A 7,622-nucleotide genomic window follows, 5' to 3' on the forward strand; every position below is an offset into this window, starting at 1 on the left:
GCGTAGCCTGGAGCGTCACCGCCCAAGCTCTTCCCGGTACTGGCTGTGCAGTGAGGCTGGATGGAGTCTCGGTTACCCGCTTGGTGTTGGTTCCTGCGGATGAAATTCCTGAGTCCTGACCCTAGGAAAACTTCCTTGCTGGCTCCTGTGAGCCACCCGGGCGTCTATGTGACCTCAGACCGGAGGTTCACGGGAGACGAGGAGAAAAACTGGCTTGACGTTGAAACCCAGTAACCTGAAAAGAGGCCACACAGATAGCCTCCTCTTAACAGCAGCCCTTGCCTGGACCCTTCCGTGGCACCTACCACCCTTTGTCCTGAGGGCGGTTCCGAAGGACGCAAGCGACAAAGTGGAGATCGGTGACGAAAACGGCGGCCCAAGCTGCCAAATGCGCAGTTCGGATTCTCGTTAACAGCGGGCAGCCTGCCTTTAGAAGTACGCTTTCTGTAATGACCCAGTACTTAACGTTGATTGAAATCGGAGTGAGAGTCGTATTTTTAAGTAATAGTAAAGCTACTGTAGAGAGGATCTCTAAGGAAAACTCTTGGCAGCTTTCTAAGAGCTATTCAAACATCATTATCTTTTGAAGTACCCAGAGAAATCTCTCTCTGATGAAATGCAAAACAAAGTGTGGCTTTGAAAAACTTATTGGAGGCTTAAATCCTTAGACAGAATGCCTTCGTTGTTACACAATTGACAGCAACATCCTGGTAGGAATGGAAGTTGTCCTGGGTCGCAATTTATTCACCTGTATCCACAGCCCTACTCTCACAAGGATCACTCCCCTAAAAAACAAAAGTCTCCTTGTTCCCTAAACAATACAGACTTGACCTATTTAGTGTGGCTACTATTTTCTAGGACTAGGGAATTTGGGAATACTTCTGTTCCTGCAAAGTGTTAGCTAAATATCTGAAACTTTATTAAACTAATTAAGGAAGAAGAGAATACAGAATAAATGGCTCTTAAAATTTTACTGAAAGGACTGAGGCAATTTGCTTTTCAAATTAACTACTTGGATACAGCCATTAAGCCCTGGGAGCAGTGCCTAAGGACCTGCAAATTTTTAAGAAACCAGGCAAAATTTTTAGCCCTGGGGAAAAAATGAATGGATTCCAAAGCACTAATAAATATTAATGTATATTTAATTAACATTTTTCTGTTAAAAATATATCAACTGCAACTCATCTCAAGAGTTATATATAGCTGTACGTGGGTATGTTTTTATGTGATATGAAGCTTAGTGACCAGGAGGGTCCTAATTAGTTTATCTCCTAAATGAGCATACCTCCTAATGTCTGTGAACAAACACTGAGTTTCATAAATATGGATATTGTATTTAGTATTACCATAACAAAAGCTTCTTTTTAAAATGACATTAATATAAATGCTGTAAATCAAGCCTTTTTCACTGTCATAAGTTGAGAAAACTTTAATAGGCAGCAGCTCAGTATTCTGTATCAAGGATTCCCATGACTTAGTAACTTTACTTGTAGGAATTTATCCTTCAAACGTATTCCCGTATGTGTGTAAGGATGAATAAGGATGTTATTCATACCTATTTTTGCTATTTTAAAAGCAAAAGAATGGAAAACAGCTTATGTATCCATCCACAGGAGACTGGTGTGTTAATGACACAATTCTGTGAGGGGTATGGTATAGTTGAGAAGCAGGAGATTGATCTGAGTTGGTGTGTCATGATTTCTAACTTCTGAGACAGCAAAGCAAGGTGCAAAGCAATGCGTATGTTATGCTCCCACTTTTTCAAGAGAGTTTATACCATGGTGCATTATTTTTAGAGGAACATACATAATTTAATGGGCTTCCCAGGTGGCTCAGTTGTAAAGAATCCACCTGCAGTGCAGGAGGCGCAGGAGACGAGGGTTCTATCCCTGGGTCAGGAGGATCCCCTGGAGGAGAGCATGGCAACCCACTCCAGTATTTTTGCCTGGAGAATCCATGGACAAAGGAGCCTAGTGGGCTACAATCCATGGGATCACATAGAGTCAGACAGGACTAAAGTTACTTAGCGTGTAATTTAATATGTGTAAAAATCATTCTGGTAGTTTAAATCATGGATCTGCAGTAAAAAGATAACTGTCTAAAGATAAAGTTTTATATCTAAGGATTACATTTTATTAGCTTTTGTGTTTAAGTTTTATACCATGGGCATATTCTACCTCTTAATAATAAAATTAATACCAGGCATCCTAATTTGAAAATGGCAGTTAAGCAAGTAATTTAGAAAAAAACTTCTTAAGTGAAAAGAAGACAGCTACTTTAAATATAGTAAATGCTATATAGTTTGGAGCGTGTAAATTTTTCATGTAAATTAGCTCATGAACAGCAAAACAGCATTATAACACTGAAAAAAAGATTAATTCCTCTTGGAGTGGGATTCTACATGAATGTGTTTTTTTGGAGGAAATGGGAGATTCCTTATTTTTTACATTTCTTTCATTACACAAAGTTCACTAATATTTTTATAATAACTACTTTTTACACACCATGAAAATAGCATTGTCATTAAAGTCAGGCTATGGATAAAGATATTGTGATGGAACAGTGAAAACAGTAAAGACCTGGGAGGGATGTTTCTGACTGTAAAGCATAAATATAGGCAATGCTTATTGACTACGCAAAAGCCTTCGACTGTGTGGATCACAATAAGCTGTGGGAAATTCTGAAGGAGATGGGAATACCAGACCACCTGACCTGCCTCTTGAGAAACCTGTATGCAGGTCAGGAAGCAACAGTTTGAACTGGACATGGAACAACAGACTGGTTCCAAATAGGAAAAGGAGTATGTCAAGGCTGTTTATTGTCACCCTGCTTATTTAACTTATATGCAGAATACATCATGAGAAACGCTGGGCTGGAAGAAGCACAAGCTGGAATTAAGATTGCCAGGAGAAATATCAATAACCTCAGATATGCAGATGACACCACCCTATGGCAGAAAGTGAAGAGGAACTAAAAAGCCTCTTGATGAAAGTGAAAGAGGAGAGTGAAAAAATTGGCTTAAAGCTCAACATTCAGAAAACTAAGATCATGGCATCTGGTCCCATCACCTCATGGGAAATAGATGGGGAGACAGTGGAAACAGTGTCAGACTTTATGTTTGTGGGCCCCAAAATCACTGCAGATGGTGACTGCAGCCATGAAATTAAGACACTAGCTCCTTGGAAGAAAAGCTATGACCAACCTAGATAGTATATTAAAAAGCAGAGACATTACTTTGCCAACAAAGGTCCATCTACTCAAGGCTATGGTTTTTTCAGTGGTCATGTATGGATGTGAGAGTTGGACTATGAGGAAAGCCGAGCACTGAAAAATTGATGCTTTTGAACTATGGTGTTGGAGAAGACTCTTGAGAGTCCCTTGGACTGCAAGGAGATCCAACCAGTCCATCCTAAAGGAGATCAATCCTGGGTGTTCATTGCAAGGACTGATGCTGAAGGTGAAACTCCAATACTTTGGCCACCTCATGAGAAGAGTTGACTCATTGGAAAAGACCCTGATGCTGGGAGGGATTGGTGGGCAGGAGGAGAAGGGGACGACAGAGGATGAGATGGCTGGATGGTATCACCGACTCAATGGGCATGAGTTTGAGCAAACTCCGGGAGTTTGTGATGGACAGGGAGGCCTGGCGTGCTGCGATTCATGGGGTCGCAAAGAGTCGGACACGACTGAGCGACTAAACTGACTGACTGACTGACAACATCTGTTTTGTTTTACCTCAAAGGAAACAAAATTACTCTTCCTTGACTTTTGACAATAAGTTTATGAGAAGGCAATTTGGGGCTCAGGGAGAGGAGAAAGACATTACAAGTCCTTAATTTGGGTTTTGTAGATCACTACAGGGGGCCAAAGGCCTGAGGATATCACTTAGGACGCCTACGTTTGTTTGCTGGTAAAAATACTTTTTTCAAAATAGTAACAGAAAACCCCTTAGTCTGGTTTAGATATGAAATAATTGAAAGTGATAAGTCTTGAGAGTAAAAGTCTAAATATTCTTGATAAAATTATTAAATTTTGTATCAAGAGAAACACTGGAGATTGAGTTTCTAATACAATTTCTTTGTTTTAGTGATGAGATGAAAAAAGTTGTGGCTTGCTCTTGCTGACATGTACAGTGAGTGAGTATCTAATCTGATAATAAACAGAGTCTCAGATATTTGGGGTAATAAAGTAGCCTATAAATCATTAAGATGCATTCCACAATAATATAAAATGAATAGAATATGACTGAAAAATGTAATGAAAGCATTTTAACAGTGAAGTTCCTGAGTATGGGAGTCAGAATGCTTGAGTTTGAAGCTTAGTTCTAGCACCTGCTATCTATGTAAACTTAAAGAGTCAATTTACTGAACCTCTAAATTGCAGGTTCCTGCTTTGTAAAAATGAGAAAAATAATAACATTTCACAGTTTTCAAAAGCTAGAAGTTCATGGCAGACCAGGGTAGAATGTGTGGCAAGTAGACCAAGTGGGTAGCACTTAGGTCAGAAAGCTACGTTTTCATGTTTTGATATTTCAGCTTCTTTGCAGAGGTATACTATACATAGGCCATGTATTCCAGTGGAGAAAGTTGATGATGTTTTTTTGCACAGCTCACAGAGATAAGATAAGAGCGATAGGTGACTTGAACTATTCAGATGGGCCAAAGTCTTGTTCAACTGATAATATAGCAGTTAAAGAGCTCTTGACTTTCTTCCTAGCAATTTTATGTCATAGGGAAAACATTTTAGGGGGAGTTCTTCAAGTTTCAGGACTGTCTGGTTCACTGGCGGCTGATGACACACCCCTACGTATTTCCACAGATTTCCAAACATGGAAAGACTAACCCCAATTGAGAACTATGACTAGAGGAACCAAGGGACTGCTCTGAATTTAGTCATATCAACAGGAGAATGGATTTGTAATGAAGACATACAGAGAACTTTGGGAGAAAATGACCTGTTATCCTGAAAATTCTGTTATCTAAGAAATGGAAAGCAAGATATTTAATATATACTTCCTAGACCAAATCTCCCCAAACTATGTCCGTAAGAATGTCTATATAAAACAAATGGCTTGTGGCTGAAAGAAAAATGTTTTGTAAACACTACACACTTAATCAGCCATCTTTAGAGTTATAATACATACTATTAGCATAATAAAGGGTCAGAGAAATCTTAGAATAGGAAACCAAGTATCAAACATTTCAGAAGAGATGACTCTTCTCTATACATCTATTAATATGCTCTCTTCCTCTGGCATATCTTCCATTTCTACTGTAATAGTTTTCTCAACAGTAATTTTAAAAGATAAAAAAATAAAAATTTAAATTTAAAAATAAATAAGAGCTTCTCGGAATAGGCTTTAAACTACATACATACCTCAGAGGTACTGCGGGTTCAGTTCTAGACCACCAGGATAAAGTGAATACCACAGTAAAGTAAGTCACACAAAATTTTTGACTTCCTGATAAATATAAAACTTTTACTTACACTATACTATAATCTGTTACATGTGGAAAAGTATTATATCTAAAAAATAATGTACATACTTGATTTAAAATACCTTATTGCTGAAATATGCTGATCATCATCCAAGCCTTCAATGAGATACAATCTTTTTGCTGGTAGAGGATCTTGTCTTGAGGTTGATGGCTGCCAACTAGTCATGGTGTGGGTTACTGAAGTTAGGATGGCTGTGGCAATTTCTTAAAACAAGACAGCAATGAAGTTTGCTGTATTGATTAACCCTTTCTTTTGTGAATGATTTCTCTGAAGTGTACACTGCTATTTGATAGCATCTTACCCACAGCAAAAATTCTTTCAAAATTGGAGCCAATTCTCTCAAACCCTGAGCAATCTCAAAGTCAACTGTGAGAGTTGGCATCAACTTCTTTCACAGTCCTGTTAACGTTTGCATTTTGACCCCTTCTCATGGATCATTAATGCTGCTAATGACATCCATTCTGGGACTTCCATAGTGGTCCAGTGGCCAAGACCCATGCTTCCATTGCAGGGACACAGGTTTGATCCTTGGTCTGAGAACTAAGATCCCACATGCTATGCAATGTGGCCAAAAATAAATAAATAAAATAATATTTTTCAAAAAATTACATCCATTCTATACATAATAGTTTGCATCTGCTAACCCCAAACTCCCAAATTATCTCTCCCCCAACTCCAACCCGTAGGCAAAAACAAGTCTGTCTTCTATGGTTCCGTTTCTTAAATAATAAGACTTTAAATACAAAATTACTCCTTGATCTATGGGCTTCAGAAAGGATGCCGTGTTAGCAGGCACAAAACAACACAAATCTTGCTGCATGGCTCCATCAGGGTTCTTAGATTACCAGGTGCATTGTCTACGAACAGCATTATTTTGGAATAATCCTTTTTTTCCCTAAGCAGTAAGTCTCAAAAAGTGGGCTTAAAACATTCAGTAAACTATGTCATAAATAGATATGCTAAGCATCTAGGCTTTGTTGTTCCATTTATAGAACACTGGGAGCAGCTTTAGCATAATTCTTATGGGCCTAGGATTTTTGGTAAATGAGCATCGACTTCTTCAAGTCACCAACTACATTCAGTTCAGTTCAGTTCAGTCGCTCAGTCGTGTCCGACTCTGCGACCCCATGAATCGCAGCACTCCAGGCCTCCCTGTCTATCACCAACTCCCGGAGTTTGCTCAAACTCATGCCCATCGAGTCGGTGATGCCATCCAGCCATCTCATCCTCTGTCGTCCCCTTCTCCTCCCGCCCCCAATCCCTCCCAGCATCAGGGTCTTTTCCAATGAGTCAGCTCTTCTTATGAGGTGGCCAAAGTATTGGAGTTTCAGCTTCAGCATCAGTCCTTCCAATGAACACCCAGGACTGATCTGCTTTAGGATGGACTGGTTGGATCTCCTTGCAGTCCAAGGGACTCTCAAGAGTCTTCTCCAACACCATAGTTCAAAAGCATCAATTTTTCAGCGCTCAGCTTTCCTCACAGTCCAACTCTCACATCCATACATGTCCACTGGAAAAACCATAGCCTTGTCTAGATGGACCTTTGTTGGCAAAGTAATGTCTCTGCTTTTTTTTTTTTTTCTTTTTCTTTTTTTTTTTTCCTTCTTTTTTCTTCTTTCTTTTCTTTTTTTTTTCAAAATATGGAACGCTTCACGAATTTGCGTGTCATCCTTGCGCAGGGGCCATGCTAATCTTCTTTGTATCGTTCCAATTTCAGTATATGTGCTGCCGAAGCGAGCACTGTCTCTGCTTTTTAATATACTATCTAGGTTGGTCATAACTTTCCTTCCAAGCAGTAAGCGTCTTTTAATTTCATGGCTGTACCATCTGCAGTGATTTTGGAGCCCCAAAAAATAAAGTCTGATACTGTTTCCCCATCTATTTCCCATGAAGTGATGGGACCACAGTTGGCCCTAAAAAGAGTCAGCCTGACATTTGAAGCTCTGCAGCCAGGCATTGACTTCTCCTCTTTACCTATGTAAAAGCCCAGATGCCAACATCTTTCAATATAGGCTGTCTCAGTCTACATAGAAATATAAGGCTGTTTCATCTACATTGAAAATCTGCTATTTAGTGTTGCCACTTTTATAATTATTTTAGCTAGAGCTTCCAGATAACTTGTT

At 39.3% G+C, this 7,622-nt stretch overlaps 1 non-coding gene across 1 annotated transcript; it reads right to left on the minus strand.

Moving 5' to 3' along the window:
* Positions 1-7,133: 7,133 nt before the first annotated feature.
* On the minus strand, positions 7,134-7,240 carry LOC122437443. The gene has a single exon (XR_006268270.1). It is a non-coding gene; the product is annotated as a U6 spliceosomal RNA (small nuclear RNA).
* Between the last annotated feature and the right edge of the window lie 382 nt (positions 7,241-7,622).

The sequence above is a fragment of the Cervus canadensis genome, chromosome 2 (genome assembly GCF_019320065.1).
Source record: "Cervus canadensis isolate Bull #8, Minnesota chromosome 2, ASM1932006v1, whole genome shotgun sequence".
In the NCBI taxonomy this organism is placed as follows: Eukaryota; Metazoa; Chordata; class Mammalia; order Artiodactyla; family Cervidae; genus Cervus; species Cervus canadensis.